We start from the raw sequence: 23,143 nt of genomic DNA, 5'->3' as shown, positions 1-23,143 counted from the left end.
TTCCAAAATTTTCTGTAGGGCTGGGTTAGTGGATACATATTGCTTGAATCTAGTTTTGTCATGGAATATCTTGTTTTCTCTGTCTATAGTGATTGAGAGGTTTGCCTGGCATAATAGTCTGGGCTGGCATCCATGGTCTCTTAGTGTAGGTAGAATATCTATCCAGGACCTTCTGGCTTTCAGAGTTTCCATGGAGAAATCAGGTGTAATTCTGATAGGTCTACCTTTATATGTTACTTGACCTTTTTCCTTAGCTGCTCTTAATATTCTTTCTTTATTCTTTATGTTTGGGGTCTTGATTATTATGTGGCGAGGGGATTTTTTTGTGGTCCACTCTATTTGGTGTTCTGTATGCTTCTTGTACCTTCATTGGCATGTCTTTCTTAAGGTTGGGAAAGTTTTCTTCTATGATTTTGTTGAATATGTCTTCTTCCCCTTTGAGATGGATTTCTTCTCCTTCTTCTATACCTATTATTCTTAGGTTTGTTCTTTTCATGGTGTCCCATATTTCCTGGATGTTTTGTGTTAAGGATTTGTTGGACTTAAGGTTTTCTTTGGTTGATGAATCCATTTCTCCTAGTGTATCTTCAATACTTGAGATTCTCTCTTCCATCTCTTCTATTCTGTTGGTAATGCTTGTATCGGTAGTACCTGACTGTTTGCCCAGCTTTTCTATTTTCTGCCTTTCTTCAGATTGTGTTTTTTATTGTCTCTATTTCAGTTTTCAACCCTTGCAGTGTTTGCATTGCTCCTTGCAATTTTCGGTTTATCTTTTCGTCCATTTGTTGCCTTTTATGAATTTTTTGGTTTGTTCTTTTTTCATTTCTTGTATTTTTTGGTTTGCTTTTTGTTCCATTTCTTGTATTTTTTTGCTTTGTTTCTTCTTCTATTTCCTGCCTTTTTTGATATGTTTCTTCTTCCAATTCTTGCATTTTTTGCTTTGTTTTTTCTTCCATTTCTTGCATTTTTTGCTTTGTTTCTTCTTCCATGTCCTGCCTTTTATGGTTTGTTTTTTCTTCGAATTCTTGCATTTTTTGGTTTGTTTTTTCTTCCATTTCTTGCATTTTTGGTTTGTTTTTTCTTCCATTTCTTTGAGGGATTTTCCTATATCCTCTTTTAGGGCCTCTATCATTTTCATGAAAGTGGTTTTAAGGTCGTTCTCTTCTACTTCGTTCGCATTGGAATGTTGGAGTCTTGCTGGTGTGGAGTCTCTAGAATCTGGCGGTGTCATATTTGTTTTTCTGTTGCTGAGTGTGTTTTTGTATTGTGTCTTTCCCATCTCTTCTTCTAGTGGGTGCAGAAAGAGCCCCTTACTGGTCTGGGGACCAGAGTTCCCTTTTGGTGGGTGCTAGCAAGTCCAATAATCTGTTGGTTCTTCTATTCCTTGTCCTCGTTCTGGCCCCGTGGGTGGAGAAGAAGAACAGGAATCTGGGGCGCTTAGCCTCCTACCTGGTCCCCTGGACCCTATGTTGGGTCCTGTTGTACCTGATCCGGAACAGCTACTCCCCTGGTCTCCCTGGCTCCTCTGGTTTCCTGGTCTCGTTGGTGGGAGAGAAGACCTGGAGTCTGGGGTGCTTGGCTCCTGTCGGGATTGGAAGCTCTGTGCAGTTCCCAGGCGATCCGCAGGCACTGGAACACAGGCCTGGAAGCAGGCCTGTTTACCTGATGCTGCTGCAGGAACAGCTGCTTCCCTGGACTCCCAGCCTCCTCTGGTTTCCTGGTTTTGTTGGTGGGAGAGAAGACCTGGAGTCTGGGGTGCTTGGCTCCCGTCGGGATTGGAAGCTCTGTGCAGTTCCCAGGTGATCTGCAGGCACTGGAACACAGGCCTGGAAGCTGGCCTGCTTACCTGATGCTGCCGTACTTGAAGTTCTTGATAGAGCAATAAGAAAACAAAAGGAGATCAAAGGGATACAAATTGGAAAGGAAGAAGTCAAACTTTCACTATTTGCAGACGATATGATAGTCTATGTAAGCGACCCAAAGAATTCTACCAGGGAACTCCTACAGCTGATAAAAACCTTCATCAAAGTGGCAGGATACAAAATTAACTAAAAAAATCAGTAGCTCTACTATATATAGATGATAAGAGGGCCGAGAAAGAAATCAGAGAAACATTACCCTTTACAATAGCCACAAACACCATAAAATATCTTGGGGTAAGTCTAACCAAACAGGTGAAAGACCTGTATAACAAGAACTTTGAGTCTTTAAAGAAAGAAATTAAAGAAGACACCAGAAAATGGAAAGATCTCCCATGCTATTGGATAGGTAGGATCAACCTAGTAAAAATGGCAATCTTACCAAAAGCAATCTATAGATTCAATGCAATCCCTATCAAAATAACAGCACAATTTTTCAGATACCTCGAAAGGACAATCCTCAAATTTATATGGAAAAACAAAAGACCCAGAATAGCCAAAACAACCCTGTAAAATAAAGGAACTTCAGGAGGAATCACCATCCCTGTCTTTAAGCTCTACTATAGAGATATAGTCCAGAAAACAGCTATGTATTGGCACAAAAACAGACAGGTAGACCAATGGAATTGGATAGAACACCCTGATATCAACCCACACACCTTTGAACACCTGATCTTTGACAAAGAAGTTAAAACTATTCAACAGAAAAAAGAAAGCATCTTCAAAAAATGGTGCTGGCATAACTGGATGCCTGCATGTAAAAGACAGCAGATATTTCTATATCTATCACCATGCACAAAACCTAAGTCCAAATGGATCAAAGACCTCAACATAAATGCAGACACACTGAACCTCTTGGAAAAGAAAGTGGGAAGTACTCTTGTACAGATTGGTACAGGCAATCGCTTCCTGAACATAACACCAGTAGCTCAGACACTGACTGAGATTGACAATTAATAAATGGGACCTCCTGAAAATGAGAAGCTTCTGCAAGGCAAAGGACACAGTCAGCAAGACAAAACAATAGCCCACAGAATGAGAAAAGATATTCACCAGCTCCACATCTGACAGAGGGCTGATCTCCAAATTTTATAAAGAACTCAAGTCTCCAAAACACCAAAGGATGGATCCAATTAAAAAATGGGGTACAGAACTACATAGATAATTCTCAATAGAGGAGTCTAAAATGGCTAAGAGACACTTGAGAAAGTGCTCAACATCCTTAGCCATCTGGGAAATGCAAATCAAAACAACTCTGAGATACCAACTCACTCCTGTCAGAACGACTAAACTCAAAACCACCAATGGAATTTTATATGCTGTAGAGGATGTGGAGAAAGGGGAACACTGGTGGGAGTGCCAACTTGTGCAGCCACTTTGGAGATTGGTATGGAGATTCTTCTGGAAAATGGAAATCAGCCTACCACAAGATCCAGCAATTCCACTCTTAGGCATATACCCAAAAGATGCCCATTCACATAACAAGGATGTCTGTTCCACCATGTTCATAGCAGCATTATATGTAATAGCTAGATCCTGGATGCAACCTAGATGCTCTACAACTGAAGAGTGGATAGAGAAAATGTGGTACATTTACACAATGGAGTACTACTCAGCAGAAAAAAATGGAATCTTGAAATTTACAGGCAAATGGATGGCACTAGAAGAAACCATTCTGAGTGAGGTAACCCAGTCACAAAAAGACAAACATGGTATGTTTTCATTCATATATGGATTTTAGACATGGAACAGGGGATTTCCAGCCTACAATCCCACCACCAGAGAGTTTGGGAAGCGGGGAGGACCCTAAGAGAGTTATGCAGGGTAACCTGGAGAAGGATTATGGGAGGAGATCTCCTATTTGGATTTGGAGCATGGGGAAGGGGAGGGGAGATGAAGATAGGAGAAAGAGAGGTGGAGAAGAGGACGGGAGAGGAGGACATGGGGGAGCAGGAAGGTTGAGCCAGGGCAAGAATAGAGGAGAGAAGGATGAGAGATACCATAATAGAGGGAGCCATTATAAGTTGGAGGAGAGATCGGGCACTAGTGAGATCTTCACAGATTTACAAAAATGACACCAACTGGCATTAAGGCTACCTTAAACGCCCTCCCTTGATAATGAGATTGATGACTACCTTATCATCCAGTGGCTGACGGAAGCAGAGGCAGACACCCACAGCTAAACACTGAACTGAACTCCTGGAACCCAGTTGCAAAGAGGAGTGTTGAGCAAAGGACTCAAGACCTGGCTGGCGAAACCCACAGAGGCAGCTGACCTGAACAGGGGGGAGTGCATGGACACCAGGCTGATGACTGAGAGGCCAGCATGGGACTGATCCAGACCCCCCCTAACCTTAGTGTCAGAGAAGAGGCCTCGGCAATCTATGGGACCTTGGAGAGTAGATTAGTATTTATTCCTAGCATCCAAATAGACTCTAGAAGCCCATTCCACATGGAGGGATGCTCTCTCAGCCTGGACACATGGGGGAGGACCTAGGCCCTGCCCAGGATGATATGACAGACTCTGAAAATGGGGAGCAGAGGGGGGATGGAGTGGGGTGTGGGGTTTGGGAGGAATGGGGAGGGGCTGGGGAGGAGAGGAGGGAGAGGGAACTGAGAGTAATATGTATAAAAATTTAAATAAAATTATTATATAAAAAAGAGAAAAAACAAAACAAAAACCTAGCAGCAGACAGGGATCTTCATTCCCTCTGGAGGGTGCTGCAACAGCTAGCAAGACAGGGTTCCTGTCATGGTTGGATGAACAATCAATACAATTAAAACCTTGCTTTTACACTTTAGTGGGTCTGTCTTCCTGGTGGTCTCTGGGGATCTTTGTAACTTGGGCACAACACTTACAAATGCTTGGCCTTAGCTGGACTTATTTCTAGCCAGCTTGTCATTTATTTGTTTATTTATTATTTTGACATTCCAACTCCAGTTGTCCATCCCTTCCCTTCTCCCTTCTCCCCACCTCCCCCCATCCCACCCCCATCTACTCCTCAGAGGTGATAAGGCTTCCCTTGGGGAGTCACCAAAGTCTGAGATACCATGTTGAGGAGGTATCCCACAATCGGGCTGGGCAATGTATCCCACCATAGGGAATGGGCTCCAAAAAGCCAGTTCATGTACCTAAGTTAGGTCCTCATCTCATGTGGAAGCATGGATAATGATTCACAGGACTAGGCTCAAATATAGGCTAAATATAATTTATTTTGGGGAGGAGTCACTTACACAAAAGCAGATGGCCACCACAGGTTCCCGCTCTAAGGATCCACACAGGTTGCTCCCTGTGACACAACCTGATGCAAGAGAGTGCCATCTGCCCTGACACCAGACCTAAATTCCCTATTAATTCTGCACCTGTGACCATGCCCAGCTACAGGTGTGGACCGGGTGGATATCTCACTACAGGGCCCCCCAAACAGGTCAAACCTCCTAACCATCACCCACATTCAGAGGGCCTAGTTTGGTCCCATGCCGGTTCCCCAGCTGTCAGTCCAGAGTCGTGAGCTCCCACTAGCTCTGATCAGCTGTCTGTGGTTTTTCTCACCATGCTCTTGATCCCCCATGTTCATATTATCCCTTCTCCCTCTCTTCAACTGAACTCCAGGAGCTCAGCCCAGTGCTTGGCTGTGGGTCACTGCATCTGCTTCCATCACTTACTGGATATAGGTTCTATGATGACAGTTAGGGTAGTCACTAATCTGATTACAGGAGAAAGACAGTTTAGGCACCCTTTCCCCTATTGCTAGGAGTCTTAGCTGGGGTCATCCTTGTGTATTCCTGGGAATTTCTCTAGAACCAGGTTTCTCCCTAATCCCATAATGGCTCGCTCTATCACAATATCTCTTTCATTGCTCTCCCTCTCACTCTCTCCCCCAACTTGGCCATATCGATCAATCCCTTATGTTCCCATCCCCATCCCCTCCCAGTATACTCAGGAGATCTTAACAATTTCCCCTTCCTGGGGTCCTCCTTACATGTCCCTCTTAGGGTCTTCCTTTTTACCTAGCTTTTCTGGGTCGGTGGATTGTAGCCTCTAGCTAGATTTTCTTATCTTAAATTATCCCATCTACCTTTTGCCTCTGGACTTTTGTCTGTCTCTTACGTCTCTAAATGTTACTTCTGCTCTTACTCCATGACTTGCTGGTTCCTGGATTCTACTTCCTCCTCTGGCATCTTGGTTTATCTTGCTCCTTCTTCCTTTCCTCTCAGATTTCTCCTTCTATTTATTCTGTCTCCCAGCACCTCCTATACTTTCTCCTACCTCACTATTGACTGTTCAGCTTTTTATTAGACCATCAGGTGTTTTAGACAGGCAAAGTAACACAGCTTCACAGAGTTAAACAAATTAACATAAAGGAATGAAACACATCTTTGCATCATTAAAACAAATGTTTCACAGCCTAAACAAATGTAGCTCACTTTAAAATAATATTCCACAATGTGAGTTTGTATAGGTTCTTTAGTTTTTCTTGCTGTTAATTTGTAGTTTTATTCCATTGTGTTCAGTGAGAACACAAGGAATTATTTCAGTGTTGCTAAATTTATTAGGACGTTTTTAGAGAAAATTCCTTGGGATACTGAGAAAAATGTGAATTCAGTTTGGATATAGTGTTATTTAGATGTCTAATTTGATGTATGATAACTTTTTTTGATTGAAAATAGATTCTTCTCTCATACAATACATATCAACCACAGTTTCCCTTCCCTCTATTTCTTCTAGCCACTCCCTGTCCCTCAGATCCACACTCTTCCATTTCCTCTTCAGAAAAAAAAACCACAGGTCTCCAAGAAATGACAGCCAGACAGGACAAAACAAGTTTCAACAAGACAAAGCAAGCTTTCCCTCCTATTGAGGCTCAACAAGGCAACCCAAAAGGAAGAAATGAGTCTCAAGAGCATGCAAAGATTCAGAGACACGCCCACCCCCACTGTTAGGAGTCTCACAGAAACACCAAGCTAACAGCTATAACATGTACTCAGAGGACCTACCTGGTGCAGATTCATGCAGGCCCTGTGTTTGCCATTTCAGTCTCTGTAAGCCAAGATGAGCCCTGCTTTAGTTGACTCAGTAGGCCATGTTCTCCATGTATCCTCCATCCCCTCTGACTCCTACAGTCTTTCCTCCCCTTCTTCCATTTGATTCTCTATGATGAAATTTAATTCAAATGTTTCTCTACTTATGTTTTGTCAAGACCACTTGACAACTGGTGAAAGTAGAGTACTGAAGTTACACATTACTATTGTGCTGGGCTTCTATTATGCCTATGAAGGATTATTGTGATTATACTAAATGATGTAGAAAGACCCATCTTAATTGTGGGCAGAATCATTCCCTTGGTAGAGGCTCCTAAAATTTACAAAATGGAGACAGTGAGCTAGGCACTGGTATGTATGCATCTCCTCTCTGTTTCCTTATTGGAGGTGCCATATGACCAACTGCTCTAAGCTCCTGCTACTTTGATTTACCCTCTATGATGGACTATTATGTTGAGTAGCAACTAAAAGTAAGCTTATTATCCTTTAAGTTGCCTTTGGCAGAGTATTTTTTTTTCTTTTATCATTTTTTATTTTGATTTTAAATAGCTTGTTTTACATGTCAATCCCAGTTCCCTCTCCCTCCCCTCCTCCCGCACTCCCCATCCCCCCCAGCCTCCCACCCTATTGCCAAATTCTTCCACATAGGGGATATCTAGAGTCTGTCATTTCACTCAGGACAGGGTCCAGGCACTACCCTAAGAGTCCAGGCTGAGAAAGCATCCCTCTTTGTGCTACGGGCACACGATGACTCTTTGTATTCCAGGGATAAACACTGATCCACTGCTCAGGGCCCCATAGGTTGCCCAGGCCTCCTCACTGACTCCCACATTCGTGGGGTCCAGATCAGTCCCATGCTGGCCTCCCCGCTGTCGGTCTGGGGTCCAAGAGCTCTCCCCTGTTCAGATCAGCTGTCTCTGCTGGTTTTGCCAGCCAATTCTTTTGGCAGAGTATTTTTTAATAAAAAGATTTTATTATGTGTATGTGCATGTTTATTGGAGAAGCTTGTGTGTGGAGGTCAAAAGATAACTTTATGGAGTTAGTCCTATCATTTCACCTTTATGTGGCTTCCAGGGTTCAAACTCAAGTGATCATGCTTGCATGACAAACATTTTTACCTGATGAGACATCTTGTCAACTCCTCAGCACCACCCTTCCCCCCTTTTGAGACAGGGTCTTTCTAAATAGTTCTAGCTATCCTGGAATTCACTATGTAGACCAGGCTGGCTTTGAACTCACAGAACTATGACTGCCTCTGTTTCTTGAGTGCTAGGATTAAAGGTGTATGCCACCAAGCCCAGAACTCAGCCCCCTTTTAATAAAGTACTTCACCACAGAAAAAAAAAGCCTTAAGACAGTTTAATTACAATAGGACAAGGGAAGGGGTTTTTATGGCTTTGTCTGTTTGGTGTTCTAACTGCCTCTTTTATCTAGATTGGCATCTCTTTCCTTTGATTTGGGAATATTTCTGATGATTTTGTTAAAAGTATTTTCTATAACTTTTGATTTGCTTTTTCCCTTCTTTATTTCTCATGATTCTTAGATTTTGTGATTTTTTATTTTCAAGATAGTTTATTTTCAAAATGGGTCACAACATTAGCTTTTGGTCCACTCTGCCAAATGTACAAGCTACAAATGCTTGCTCAGTAGCTGAGGGGCACACATTAGTATCATGTCTGAAAAGTGATAAAAGTCCATAGAAAACAAATATTCAAAGTTTCCATAGGAACACAGGTAAGTGTGACCCATCTCCTCGCCTTCCATACTGCATATTACAAAGACATTCCAAAACTAGCAGTAATTAAGTTAAATGGTCCCCCCAAATCCCTTAATTCAAGCTAAATTTGCAGGTAAGAACTACAAGAATAGCATCTACATATTGATACTAGCAGAAGCACAGGCTGCTGAGTGATGGTTCATCCCACTCTCCTGGGCACAAGACATGGGCAGAGTGCCAGCATCCTGCTCCTCCACTTCTGGTGGGAAGCCATGATCTGCTTCATGAGCTGCCACATTGGCCTCGACATCACATAGTAGACAGAAGGCCTCTGGAACCCGTTGAAAGTAGACACAGCAGCAACAGTGTATGCACCCATGTTTTCAAAGAGCATCCAATCACCCACATGTATTTCAGGCAGGTTACAGCGCTCAACGATCCGGTCAAGGCCATCACACGTTGGTCCCCAGATGCTGGATGGGTAATACTTCTCATCTGGCTTGGGTCTCTTCGGCAGCAGGGGCTTCACATGGGCATGATCATAAAGAATGCAGTTAAATGACTCATACACTCCGTCATCCAGGCAATACACGAAGGTTTGCTCACTGGACTCATCTTCATCATCAGAGCCCATCTGCTCCTTCCCTGATTTTTTTGGCAATGATGTTGACTGCCAGTGTGAAAGCTGAGGCGACATAGTATCTGCCTGGCTCAGCTATAACTCTCACTCCAGAGTCTGACGGGAAGTACTTGTCCAGAGCTGGATTGATAACACTGGTGATCTCTTCAAATTTAAGCTCTGTATTCCTCAGATCCAGGAAAACCACCACCAATATCAAGCAGATACATGCTGAAACCAACTTCTGTCCCCATGTCAAAGACACAGCGGGCATCCCTCAGGGCCTGGAAGAAGGTCTCAGGATCACTACATCCACTACCCACGTGGAAGCTGACACTGATGACATCGATATTTAGCTCTTTTGCCTGTTCCAAGAGAAGCCTGGTGGTTCTGAGTGTGGCACCAAACTTAACATTGAGGCGACAAACTGCTTTGGAATCGTCAGTGGCAATCCACAAAACCAACTTGGCCTTTGGATGTGCTCTGGCGACCTTCATCAACTCAACCTCACTGTCAAATGTCATCTCTGGACTCCACTACTGGCGACATACTTGATCTGAGACACTTGTTTACAAGGATTTGCATAGACGATTCTCTCAGGAGGCACCCCAAGCCCCTGAACCAACTGTATTTCAGTTTTGCTTGCCCAGTTAAAACCTGTCTCAATGGCGGCTAGGGTGTTCACTATGGCTCTGCTGCATAAAAGTGAGTGACCCAGGGGAGAGCTTTTAGCTATCTTAGGTGTTTCTTCAGAATGTCTCCAAGGTCTGCGACATAAAAAAAGCATCCTTGTCATCAGAGGAATAGACTTCATTAATTTTTTGGCTCAGAATGTCCTTGGCAGTAAAGCCTTCATCGAGGATATGGCAGTCAAGCTCTTCCTTATTGAAGCTGTTTATGGCTCTCGGTTTGTCTACAAAAAACAAAAACAAACAAACAAAAAACAGAACAACAACAACAACAAAAAAACCCTAGAGATGGGATTCAATTATTGCCTGCTCCTCCCAAGGTACGCTATCCAAGAACTCCAGAACTGTCTCCTTGGAGCAGTGGAAGTGTCCTCACAGCACACAGATGCTGCTGGCTAGCCCCATGGAGACGCCACCGCGGCCCAACCCCAAGGAGCTCCGGGCCTCTAGCCGCCGCCATTGAGTCAGCCGCCTCGTCGAGCTCGCCACAGACGCCAGCCCGAGGTGGCGCCGAGCTGCTGGCTGAGGGCAGACAGCGGTGGCCACTGCAGGGACTGACCTTGTGGGGTTTCTTTTTTAGATTTATTTATTATGCACAAAATTTGCTGTCTGCATGTAACCCTGCAGGCCAGAAGAGGGCACCAGATCTCATTACAGATGGTTGTGAGCCACCATGTGGTTGTTGGAATTGAACTCAGGACCCCTAGAAGAGCAGTCAGTGCTCTTAACCACTGAGCCATCTTTCCAGCCCAGATTTTGTTTTTTTTATAGTGACCCAAATATTTTGAAAATCCCTCTCATACCTTCTTATTAACTTATCTTTGTCTTTGTTGTAATATTCCAATTCTTTCATTCTATTTTCCAGCTCATTCATTCATTCATTCTTTCATTCATTCTATTGGTGAGACTTTCCATAAGAGCTTTTTATTTGACTTAGAGTTTTTAATTTCTAGAATTTCAGGTTGGTTTTACTTCAGTATTTCTATTGCCTCCTTGAATTATTCTTTTATATATTTTTTCATTCAGCTATCTGAATTCTCTTGGGATTTGTTCAGGAATTTATATCTCCTTTGATCTTTTTGAGCACATTTGTAATCATTTAAAATATTTGTAATTTTATCTAATTCACTCTTGTGGGAAATGAGAACAAAATACAGATGTTTCTCTTAAAGGGTTAAATAAGAAAAAGTTCTACTTAAATAAAATAAAGAAGTCACCTGGCAGAAATTCACATTCCTTTATGGTCAGCACTTCTTGAAATCAAAGTATGCACTCAAGTTTCATTTCTCTCTAGAAACTGCAGCACTACATATTAGCTAGTTGTGTGAGAATGTGAGGCTGAGCTCTGAATACTCAAAATGAGAAACACCCTTTGCATTAGGAACAAAAACCCAGCAAGATCCCCTATTGCTTGCTTGATTTAGCATGATTACATATCCTTCTACCAAATAAAACATTTTGCCTTGCCCGAAATACTTTATATTATATGGTCATTCCTTTTTTAAATTTAAATTAGAAACATGCATGCTTCAAATGGCAATCCCAGCTCCCCCCTTCTCTATCCCAGCCGCACCCTCACCACCACCCCCAGCCCAATCCCCACATCTTTCCCCAGGGAGGGTGAGGGCCTCCTTGGGGGGATCTCCAAAGTATGTCATTTCATCCAGGGCAGGGCCTAGGCCCTTCCCCATGTGTCCAGGCTGAGAGAGCATCCCTCTATTTGGAATGGGCTCCCAAAGATCATTCATAAACCTTGTTAAACACGGATCTACTACCCAAGGCCCCAGTGATTTCTGTGGCCTCCTCACTGGCACTATATTCATGGAGTTTGGATCAGTCCCCTGTTGGCCTCTCAGGCATCAGTCTGGGGTTCAAGAGCTCCCCCTTGTCCAGTCAGCTGTCTTTGTGGGTTTCACCATCATGGTCTTGACCCCTTTGCTCATCACTCCTCCATCTCTGTCGCTGGGTTCCAGGGGGTCAGTGCAGTGTTTATTTGTGGGTATCTGTCTCTGCTTCCATCAGTCACTGGATGAAGGTTCTAGGATGGCATATAAGGTAGTCATCAACCTTACCATCAAGGAGGGGAAATTAATGTAGTCTTTCCACGGTTACTTAGTTTTCCAGTTGGTGTTATCCTTGTAGATCTCTTGAAATCTCACTGGTGTCAGCTCTCTCCTCAAGCCTATAATGACTCAATCTATTATGGTATCTCTCTCATCCTGGTCTCCTCTATTCTTACCTCGACTCAACCTTCCTGCTCCCCTATGCCTTCTTCTCCCCTCCTCTTATCCCCCTGTCTTTTTCCTGATCCCCCCCCCCCCCCGTGTTCCCAATCTGCTCAGGAGATCTCGCCTCTTTCCACTTCTCTGGGATATAATGCATCTCTCTTGGGAAACTCCCTGTTTCCCAGACTCACTGGCCCTGTGATTGTAGGCTGACACTCTCCCCTGATCCATATCTAAAATCCATATATGAGTGAGTACATACCATGTTTGTCTTTTTGTGACTGGGTTACCTCACTCAGGATGGTTTCCTCTAGCGCCATCCATTTGCCTGCAACTTTCAAGATTCCATTGTTTTTTTTTCCGCTGAATAGTACGCCATTGTGTAAATGTACCACATTTTCTCTATCCACTCTTCAGTTGTGGGGCTTCAAGGTTGCTTCCAGGATCTAGCTATTACAGATAATGCTGCTATGAACATAGTGGGACAGAAATCCTTGTTGTATGAATGGGCATCTTTTGGCTATATGCCTAAGAGTGGAATTGCTGGGTCTTGTAGACTGATTCCCATTTTCCTGAGGAATCTCCATACTGATTTCCAAAGTGGCTGTACAAGTTTGCACTCCCACCAGCAGTGGAGGAGTGTTCCCCTTTCTCCACATCCTCTCCAGCATAAGCTGTCATTGGTGTTTTTGATTTCAGCCATTCTGACAGGAGTAAGATGATATCTCAGGGTTGTTTTGATTTGCATTTCCCTAATGGATAATGATGTTGAGCACTTTCTCAAGTGTGTCTCAGCCATTTTAAACTCCTCTACTGAGAATTCTCTATTTAGTTCAGTCCCCCACTTTTTAATTGTGTCTGTTGGTGTTTTACAGATTAGCTTCTTGATTTCTTTGTAAATTTTGGAGATCAGCCCTCTGTCAGATGTGGGGTTAGTGAATATCTTTTCCCATTCTGTTGGCTGCCTTTGTGTCTTGCTGACTGTGTCCTTTGCCTTACAGAAGCTACTCAATTTCAGGAAGTCCCATTTATTAATTGTCCATCTCAGTGTTTGTGCTACTGGTGTTATGTTCAGGAAGCAGTCTACTGTACCAATTTGTTCAAGGGTAACTCCCAGTTTCTCTTCTAACAGGTTCAGTGTGGTTGGATTTATGTTGAGGTCTTTTATCCATTTGGATTTAAGTTTTGTGCATGGCAACAGGCATGGATCTATCTGCAGTCTTCTACACGCCAATATCCAGCTATGCCAGCACCATTTGTTGAAGATGCTATCTTTTTTCCATTGTATAATTTTAGCTTCTTTGTCGAAAATCAGCTGTTCATAGGTTTGTGGATTAATCTTGGATGTTGCTTTGTTAAACTCTAATTTTAAAGCATGGTGGTCTGATAAGATACATGGAGTTATTAAAATTATTTTACCTGTTGAGGTTTGCTATGTTGCCAAGTATGTGGTCAATTTTTGAGAAGGTTCCATGTGGCACTGAGAAGAACGTATATTCTTTTGTGTTTGGATGGAATGTTCTTTAGATGTCTGTCAAACCTAATTGGTCATAACTTCTATTAGTTCTTTGTTTCTTTGTTAAGTTTCTGTCTTTTAGTCCTGTCTAGTGGTGAGAGTGGGCTGTTGAAGTCTCCCACTACAAGTGTGTGAGGTTTTATGTGTGGTTTGAGCTTTAGTAATGTTTCTTTTAAGAATGTGGATGCCTTTGTATTTGGGGCATAGATGTTCAGAATCAAGACTTCATCTTGGTGGATTTTTCCTGTGATGAATATGAAATGACCTCCTTCATCTCTTTTGATTGATTTCAGTTTAAAGTCTAGTTTGCTAGATATTAAGATTGCTACCCCTGCTTGTTTCTTGGGACCATTTGATTGGAAATTCTTTTCCCAACCCTTTACTCCGAGGTAATGTCTGTCTTTGAGGTTGAGGTATGTTTCTTGTATGCAGCAGAAGGATGGGATGGGTTCTGTCTTCAAATCCATTGTGACAGCCTGTGCCTTTTTATGGGCAAGTTAAGACCATTAATATTGAGGGATATTAATTACCTTTGATTGTTAGTTCTCGTTTGATTTGGAATGGTAGTTCTTGGTGGAATTGTATGTGGATTTCCACCCCTTTTCTCTTTTGGGTGTTTGTAAAATGGGAGTATCTATTTTCTATGTTTTTCTGGTTGTAGTTAACTTCCTTGGAGTTGAGTTTTCCTTCCAGAACTTTCTGTAGGGCTGGGTTAGTGGCTACGTATTGCTTAAATCTGGTTTTGTCATGGAATATCTTGTTTTCTCCATATATAATGATTGAAAGCTTTGCTGGGTATAGTAGTCTGGGCTGGCATCCTTGGTCTCTTAGTGTTGGTAGAATATCTATCCAGGACCTTCTGGCTTTCAGATTTTCCATGGAGATGTCAGGTGTGATTCTGATAGGTTTGCCTTTATATGTTATTTGACCTTATTTCCTTAGCTGCTCTAAGTATTCTTTCTTTATTCTGTATATTTGGGGTCTTGATTATTATGTGGCAAGGGGACTTTTTGCGATCCACTCTACTTGGTGTTCTGTAAGCTTCTTGTACCTACATTGGTATGTCTTTCTTTAGGTTGGGAACGTTTTCTTCTATGATTTTGTTGAATATGTTTTCTGTACCTTTGAGTTGGATTTCTTCACTTTCTTCTATACCTATTATTCTTGGCTTTGGTCTTTTCAAGGTGTCCCATATTTCCTTGATATTTTGTGTTAGGGATTTTTTGGACTTAAGATTTGCTTCCGTCGATGAATCTATTTCTCCTAGTGTGTCTTCAACACCTGAGATTCTCTCTTCCATCTCTTGTATTCTATTGGTTATGCTTGCATCTGTTGTACCTGATCGTTTCCCCAGATTTTCTATTTTCAGCATTCCTTCAGACTGTTTTTTTTGTCTCCATGTCAGCTTTAAACCCTTGCACTGTTTGAATTGTTTGTTGTAATTTTTGCTTTGTGTTTTCCTCCCTTTCTTGCATTTGTTGGATTTTTTGGTTTGTTTTTTCTTCTATTTCTTGCATTTTTGGTTAGTTTTTTTCTTCCATTTCTTTAAGGGATTTTCTCACATCCTCTTTGAGGGCCTCTATCATTTTCATGAAGCTGTTTTAAAGGTCATTCCCTTCTGCTTCATCTGCATTGGGGTGTTCAGGTCTTACTGGTGTAGAATCTCTAGACTCTGGTGGTGTCATATTTGATTTTCTGTTGCTGAGTGTGTTCTTATATTGCCTCTTCCCCATCACTTCTTCCAGTGGGTGTAGAAATGAGCCTCTTCCTCTCTTATGTGTAGGCAACCAGGGTTCCCTTTTGGTGGGTATAAGCAAATCCAATATTCTCTGGCCTCTGATGTCTTTCCTTTGCCCTCTGCCCTGAGTGCGGGCAGAAGTGGACCAGCTGTCTCTGCAGGCTCCTGGTCGCTTGGTTGTCCATCTGGGGGGAGTCAACCTGACTGCTGTGCTCAAGCCAGGGGATCCCAAAGAGGATATTGTCATTTCTTGAAAGCCCAACCGCATTTCTTACATTTCTTCAGCGGAGGCTGCTAATGTGGAATTAGTGATTTTTGTAGGCATTATGTTGCCTTGGTTTTCATTGCTCTTTTATACTTGTAAAATTTATACATCTCAGATAATTCTGTTAGATTCGTTTTCTCCTGTATTAGGTCAATTAAAGTATTTGCAATGTGTAAGTGGAGCTAGGTTGTGATAGAGTCAAGGTAAGTGCATTTGTAAGTTGTATCCTCAGTCCAGGAGCTCAGGATACATTTTGTAACATGCATATTACTCCTGGAATATTAATAATAGAATATTAACTGCAGGAGCAAGCTCAGATGCTGGATATGCCCACTAGGCAAATGTCATAGTAAGCAGTTAACAAATCTGGTCACTTAAACTTTAGAAACAATACAGAGACATCCTGTCTCGTATAATAAAAATAAATAAATAAAAAACTTTAGAAACTATTTGTAAATAAATTTAAAATGATAACATGATATGCAGTAGGCTTTTCTTTTCTAAGATTAGGAATGAGAGGGAAGTAAGAGTAAGGATTAGTATTAAATCAGCTTTGCAAAACATCATGTGGGAAATGTACCTGGGAGGCGAAACTTGGGATACTGCTGGCTCCACAGATCTTAAATATTCTTTTTTGGGGGGGTTATTTTAAGGATTTATAATATTTGTATTGATTATTCAGGAATTTTACATCATGGCACCCCATTTCATCCACCTCCCCGCCTCCTAAGTCCACACTCCAAACTTTTGACCTCCCCCAAAGAATAAAACCCAATTTGTGGGGATAGGGTGGGAGTAGGATAGGGATGGGGCACAGGTGGGGGTTGTCACAGAAGCCTTCCATGTCCCACTTTCTCAATTGTGAGTTTGCAGTCATCAATACAGCATGAACCATAGATAAACTCATAGGCTCTGGCATCAGCACATGCCCTGGATATCAGCATGGTCTCCAGTGGCAGTATAGACCATGTATGCTAACATGGCCCTCTGCCACAGCACAAGCTAAGTACATCAACATGACCTAAGACAGCAGCACAGACCATGGATATTCACCTGATCCTTAGTGGTAACTGTTATGCCCAAGTCTCAAAGACCCCCCAAAGACCACCAAGGAGATAGACTCACCGAACTGCAAAAGCAAGATTTATTGTTCAGTCCCACTGTGATAGGGACCTCGTCTAGTTAGCTGATTCAGCAGCCACCAGAGGATGTGCCTTCCTAGTCTACTGCTGTGGTAATTAAAAGCACAAACCACAGGGTTATATTAGTGGGTGGTGAGAGGTGTTGGGAGAGGTACAGGTCGATTGGTGACAATCAAGGGAATACTTGTTTGCCAGTTATTCTCATTGGCTGTTGCTGGGAACATTCTGTGGTTTCTGAGGTTTTGTTTCTTGCAGGTGGCTTGGTATACACAGCTTCCAGGAACTAAGTATCCTGGAGGCTAAGGGAGATGGTTTGGTCTGTCCTGGAGTCCCTTTGTGAAATATGCTGAGTCAGAGACCTTCATGTCTTTTCTGCAGCCTGTCATGGCTGCTAAAGCAGGGGGCTGGTCCCTTCAGTAACATGGGCTACAGACTTAAATATGACCCCATAGCCTCAGCAGAACCATAGACCCCAACATGGTCCTCTGTAGCAGCATGGTCATGGACATCAACATGGGTTCAGGCAGCAGCATTATTTGAAATATTCTTAAAACTATTGGGAAGGTATCCTATTGGTGGTATTTTCTGTCCAACCTTGTCCCACAGCTGTTTAGTCCCAAATAAACACACAGAGGCTTATATTAATTATAAACTGTTTGGCTGATGGCTCAGGCTTTTTATTGGCTAGCTTTCTATTAATTATTAACCAATTTCTATTAATCTGGGTATCTCTACATGGTCTTGACTTACCAGAGAATGCCCGGGCATCCTACCTTCCCAGTTGCACGGCATCTCTAAGACACCTCCTGCTACCTTTCTCTATACCTGTTTGGATTTCCCACCTGGCTACATCCTGCCTGTCCTTTGCCTGAAACAGCTTTATTCATCAACCAAAAAGAGTAACATTTATTCACAGCATTCAGATGGACATTCCCCATCATCTCCTCTTTTCTGTCTAGATAAAAAGGAGGGTTTTAACATTAACATAGCAAAATTATATATAACAAAACAGCTATTAAGCAAGAACTATTGTTCATAATATTTAGTCCATTAGCATTTGGCAAAATTTAAAGACAACATTCTGTCCTATCTTTGTGAGATTAAAGTTTTATCTGTAACTTATCTTTTATCATAACTATGGTAAACTGTAACCATAACTATCTGTCTTCAACTCCATCAAAGACCCTAGAAGGATAATATATAAACTCTAGGATTGACAGAGACATCTCGCTTCCTGGACATTCAACCAAAGTTCATCTGTAACATTGGGCATCCATCTTCTTCCCATGGGACAAAGTGTCTGGCAGACTTTTTAATGAAGTTGGAAATGTGAAGATCTGTTCTGTCTTGTACTGTCAAGGTTTGTCAGTTGCTTTCTTCTGTAAAGCAGGAACCCTGAAGGACCATCCTGTCTCTTGGTAAGTTTATCAGTCATTTTCCTTTGTAACCTGCTTGTCCAGTTTGGACAGTATGCTTACTGTCAGTATGCTTAAAGGCCAGTTCTTTGTTCGATAGGCCAGTTTTGTCACATGGAAGGCAAACTCCACAACAAGTTTGTTGCTGGAGTTTCTTGTCCTGTCTGGTCCCACAGCTTTTTTGCCCCAAATAAACACATGGACACTTTATTAGTTATAAATCTGTTGGCCAATAGCTAGGGCTTCTTACTGACTACCTCTGTCTTAATTATTAACCCATTCCCATAAATCTATGTATTTCTACATGGCCTTATCATACCAGAGAATGACTGGCACATCCTATCCTCCTTATCTCTACATGGCATTTCCCTGCCCTTCTCCCCTGCATTCTCCTGGTCTGGTAGCCCTGCCTATGCTCTGACTGACTATTGGCCAATCAGTGTTTTATTCATCAATACATAAGAGTAACATATATACAGCAAAACATCCCCCATCACAAGTTTCTTTGATGCCCATCTTTCTCTCTGACGTAATTAGTATTGCCAGGAATAGTTGTGTCTCTTTCTCATGAAAAACCCGAAGAAACATTTTTTATATATAAATTTTATTAAAATTAGAAGCAATCTTATTTTACATACCAATCTGAGTTCCCTGTCTCTCCCATCCTCTCATCCCCCCCAATGATCCCCCATCTCATCTCCCATCCACTTCCCTGGGAGGGTGAGACCTTCCATGAGGGATCATTAAAATCTGTCAAGTAGTTTGGGGCAGGTCCTTGGCCGTCCCTGTGTATCTAGGCTAAGAGAGTATCCCTCCATGGGAAATGGGCTCCCGAAATCTGTTCCTGCACTAGCAATACATCCTGGTTCCACTGCCAGAGGCCCCATAGATTGCTCAGTGCTCCTAACTGACATCCACGTTCAGGGGGCGTGGTTTGGTCCTATATTGGTTCCCAAGCTGTCATACTGGGTTCCATGAGTTCCTACTTGCTTAGGTCAGCTGTTTCTGTGGATTTTCCCAGTGTGGTCTTGACTCCTTTGTTCCTCACTCCACCCTCTCTGAAACTGGATTCCAGGACTTTGGCTCAGTGCTTGGCTGTTGATCTCTGCTTCTGCTTCCATCAACTACTGGATGAAGGCTCTAGGATGGCATTTAAGGTAGTCATCAATCTCATTATAGGGAAAGGGGATTTTAGGGAAGCCTCTCTACTATTGCTTAGGGTCCTAGTTGGGGGTCATCCTTTTGGATCTCTGTTTAATTCCCTAGTGTCAGATTTCTCTTTAAACCTATAGTGGCTCCCTCTATGGATGTGTCTCTTTTCTCGCTCTCCTCTATTCCTCTCCCCACTCAATCTTTCTGATCCCTCATGTTCTCCTCTCCCTCCTCTTTATCCTACCTCCCTCCCCCTCTCCCCATACTCCGCATTTGTTCAAGGACTCTTGTCTCTGCTTCACTGGGGGACTGTGTATGTCTCTCTTATGATCCTCCTTGTTTCCTAACTTGTAACGTGCAGCCTTCCCACCAGCCTGGTTCCAGAGCTGCATCAATTCCCAAATAAACACACAGGAGGCTATATTAATTATGAAGCTGTTGGCCATTTGTTTGTTTCTTACTGGGTAGCTCTGACTTAAGTATTTACTCCATAATTGTTAATCTAAGTATTTCTCTTACCAGGGAAAGGGATCCGGACCCCTTACTCCTATGGCAGCTACATCATGGTTCCCTGTGTTTCTCTTTCCCAGAATCCTTCTCGACTTCTAGTCCCACATATCTTGCTTCCCTATTGGCCAACAGTGCTTTATTGACATATACACAGGACTTCCCCATCACTAACTTGTCTGGAGGTATGGATTTTATGCTGGTAATCATTTTCATTATGTTTAGAATCCATATATGAGTTAGTAATACTATGTTTGTCTTTCTGTGACTGATTTACCTTACTTAGGATGGTTTCTTTTAGTTAAATACATTTGTCTGTAAATTTCAAGATTCTGTTGTTGTTTTTTTTCTGCTGAGTAGTACTCCATTGTGTAAATGTACCATATATTCTTTATCCATTCTTTGATTGAGGGACATCTAGGCTGTTTCCAAGATCAATAAATAATATTGATATGAGCATAATTGAGCAAATGTCCTTGTAGTGTGAATGTGCCTCCTTTGGGTATATACCCAACAGTGGTATTGCAGGGTCTTGGGATAGGGTTGATCCCTAAATTTCTGAGAAATCGCCATACTGATTTTCACAGTGGCTGCACAAGTTTGCGATCCCACCAGCAATGAAGGAGTGTTCCCCTTTCTCCACATCCTCTCCAGCATAAGCTGTCATTGGTGTTTTTGATCTTAGCCATTCTGATTGGTGTAAGGTAGACACTCAGACTGGTTTTGATTTTCATTTCTCTAATGAATAAGTATGTTGAGCATTTCCTTAAGTGTCTTTCTGCCATTTGAGATTGTTTTGTTGAGAATTCTGTTTAGATCTGTTCCCCATCTTTAATTGGATTATTTGGTAGTTTGATTTCTAGTTTCTAGAGTTCTTTATATATTTTGGAGATCATCCCTGTGCCAGATGTGGGGTTGGTGAAGATCTTTTCCTATTCTGTAGGGAGCCGTTTTGTCTTTTTGACCATGTTCTTTGATTTACAGAAGCTTCTCAGTTTCAGGCAGTCTCATTTATTAATTGTTGCTCTCAGAGTCTATGCTACTGATGATCTATTCATGAAGTGTTCTCTTGTGCCTATGCATCCAAATGTATTTCCCACTTTCTCTTCTAAGAGGCTCAGTGTGGATGGACTTAAAGTGAGGTCTTTGGTCCATTTGGACTTGAGTTTTGTGCATGGCCATAGATATGGATCTATTTGCATTCTTCTACATGTTGACAGCCAGTTATAACAGCACCATTTGTTGAATATGTTTTCTTTTTTCCATTTTATATTTTTAGAATCTTTGTCAAAAATTAGGTGTTCATAGGTGTGTGGGTTGATATTGGGGCCTTCGATTCAATTCCATTGGTCCACCTGTCTGTTTTTTACTCCAATGCCAAGCTGTTTTCACTACTACAGCTCTATAGTAGAGGGATGGTGATGCCCACAGATCATCTTTTATTGTACAGGATTGTTTTGGCTACCGTGGGTTTTTTTCCAGATGAAGTTGTGTATTGTGTTTTCAAGGTCTGTGAAGAATTGTGCTGGGATTTTGAGAAGGATTGCATTGAATCTGTAGATTGCTTTTGGTAGGATTGCCATTTTGACTTTCTTGATCCTACCTATCCAAGAACATGGGAGATCTTCCCATCTTCTTATATCTTCTTTATTTATTATATTTAATTAAGTTTTATTTATATTAAAAACAATGTTATTTTACATACCAATCCCAGTTCCCTCTCCCTCCCAGCCTCCCATTTCCCCCACCAGATCAGCTCCCCATCCCACCCCCATCCACTCCTCAGAGAGAGTGAGCCTCCCATGGGGGAATAATCAAAGACTGTCACATCAATTGGGCAGGATCTAGGCCCTCCCCTTTGTATCTAGACTGTTTTCTTTATGTAGGCACTTAGTGCTACATACTTCCCTCTTAGCACTGCTTTCTTTACCCAGGAGTGATTCAATTGAAGATTGTTCAATTTCTATGAGTTTGTAGATTTTCTAAATTAGTGCTGTTGGTTTCTAACTTTAAGCCATGGTGATCTGATAAGATACAGCGGGTTATTCCATTTTTTATCTGTTGAGCTTTGCTTTACTATCAAATATAGGGTCAATTTTATAGAGGGTTCCGTGATATGCTGAGAAGAAATTATATTCTTTTGTTTGTGGGTAGAATGTTCTATAGATGCCTGTTAAGTCCATTTGAATCATGATATTTGTTAGTTCTATTATTTATCTGTTAAGTTTCTATCTGGCAGTCCTGTCTATTGGTGTGTGGGGTTTGGTTTGTAATTTAAGCTTTAGTAATGTTTCTTTTACAAATGTGGGTGCTGTTGGATTTGGGGCATAGATGTTCAGATTTGCAATTTCTTCTTGATTTTTTTCTGTGATGAATATGAAATGCCATTCTTTATCTTTTTTATTGATTTTAGTTTGAAGTCTATTTTGTTAGATATTAGGATATCTACGGTAGCTTATTTCTTAGGTACATTTGATTGGAAAATCTTTTCCCAACCCTTTACTCTGAGGTAATGTCTGTCTTTGAGGTTGAGGTGTGTTTCTTGTATGCAGCAGAAGGATGGATCCTGGTTTTGTATCCACTCTGTTAGCTTGTGTCTTTTTATAGTAGAATTGAATCCATTGATATTGAGAGATATTAATGGCCAGTGATTGTTAATTCCTGTTACTTTTTGGTGGTATCATTCATATGTTTCCTTTCTTTGAGGTTTGCTGGTATGAGGTTATATGTTGCCTGTGTTTTCATGGATGCAGCTAGCTTCCTTGGGTTGGAGTTTTCCTTCTACACCTTTCCATAGGGTTGAATTTATGGGTAGGTATTTTTTAAATCTGTTTTTTCCATGGAATATCTTGTTTTCTTTGCCTAAAGTGATTGAAAGCGTTGGTAGGTATAGCAGTCTGGGCTGGTATCCATGGCCTCTTAGTGTCTGCATAATGCCTGTCCAGGACCTTCTGACTTTCATTGTCTCCATTGAGAAGTCAGTTGTAATTCTGATAGGTTTGCCTTCATATGTTATTTGTTCTTTTTCCTTTGCAGCTGTTAATATTCTTTCTTTATTCTGTATGTTTTGCATTTTGATTATTGTATGGTGAGAGGACTTTTTTTTGACTCAGTCTATTTGGTGTTCTGTCAGCTTCTTGTATCTTCATATGTATGTACTTCTTTAGGTTTATTGTATGATTTTGTTGAATATATT

General features: G+C 41.8%; 1 pseudogene; it reads right to left on the bottom strand.

Moving 5' to 3' along the window:
• Positions 1-8,834: 8,834 nt before the first annotated feature.
• Positions 8,835-17,665, bottom strand: LOC121139793 (annotated as a pseudogene).
• Between the last annotated feature and the right edge of the window lie 5,478 nt (positions 17,666-23,143).

Source organism: Mesocricetus auratus, unplaced genomic scaffold, assembly GCF_017639785.1.
Source record: "Mesocricetus auratus isolate SY011 unplaced genomic scaffold, BCM_Maur_2.0 Super-Scaffold_100003, whole genome shotgun sequence".
NCBI lineage: Eukaryota > Metazoa > Chordata > Mammalia > Rodentia > Cricetidae > Mesocricetus > Mesocricetus auratus.
This window is presented reverse-complemented; position numbering and strand designations above follow the sequence as displayed.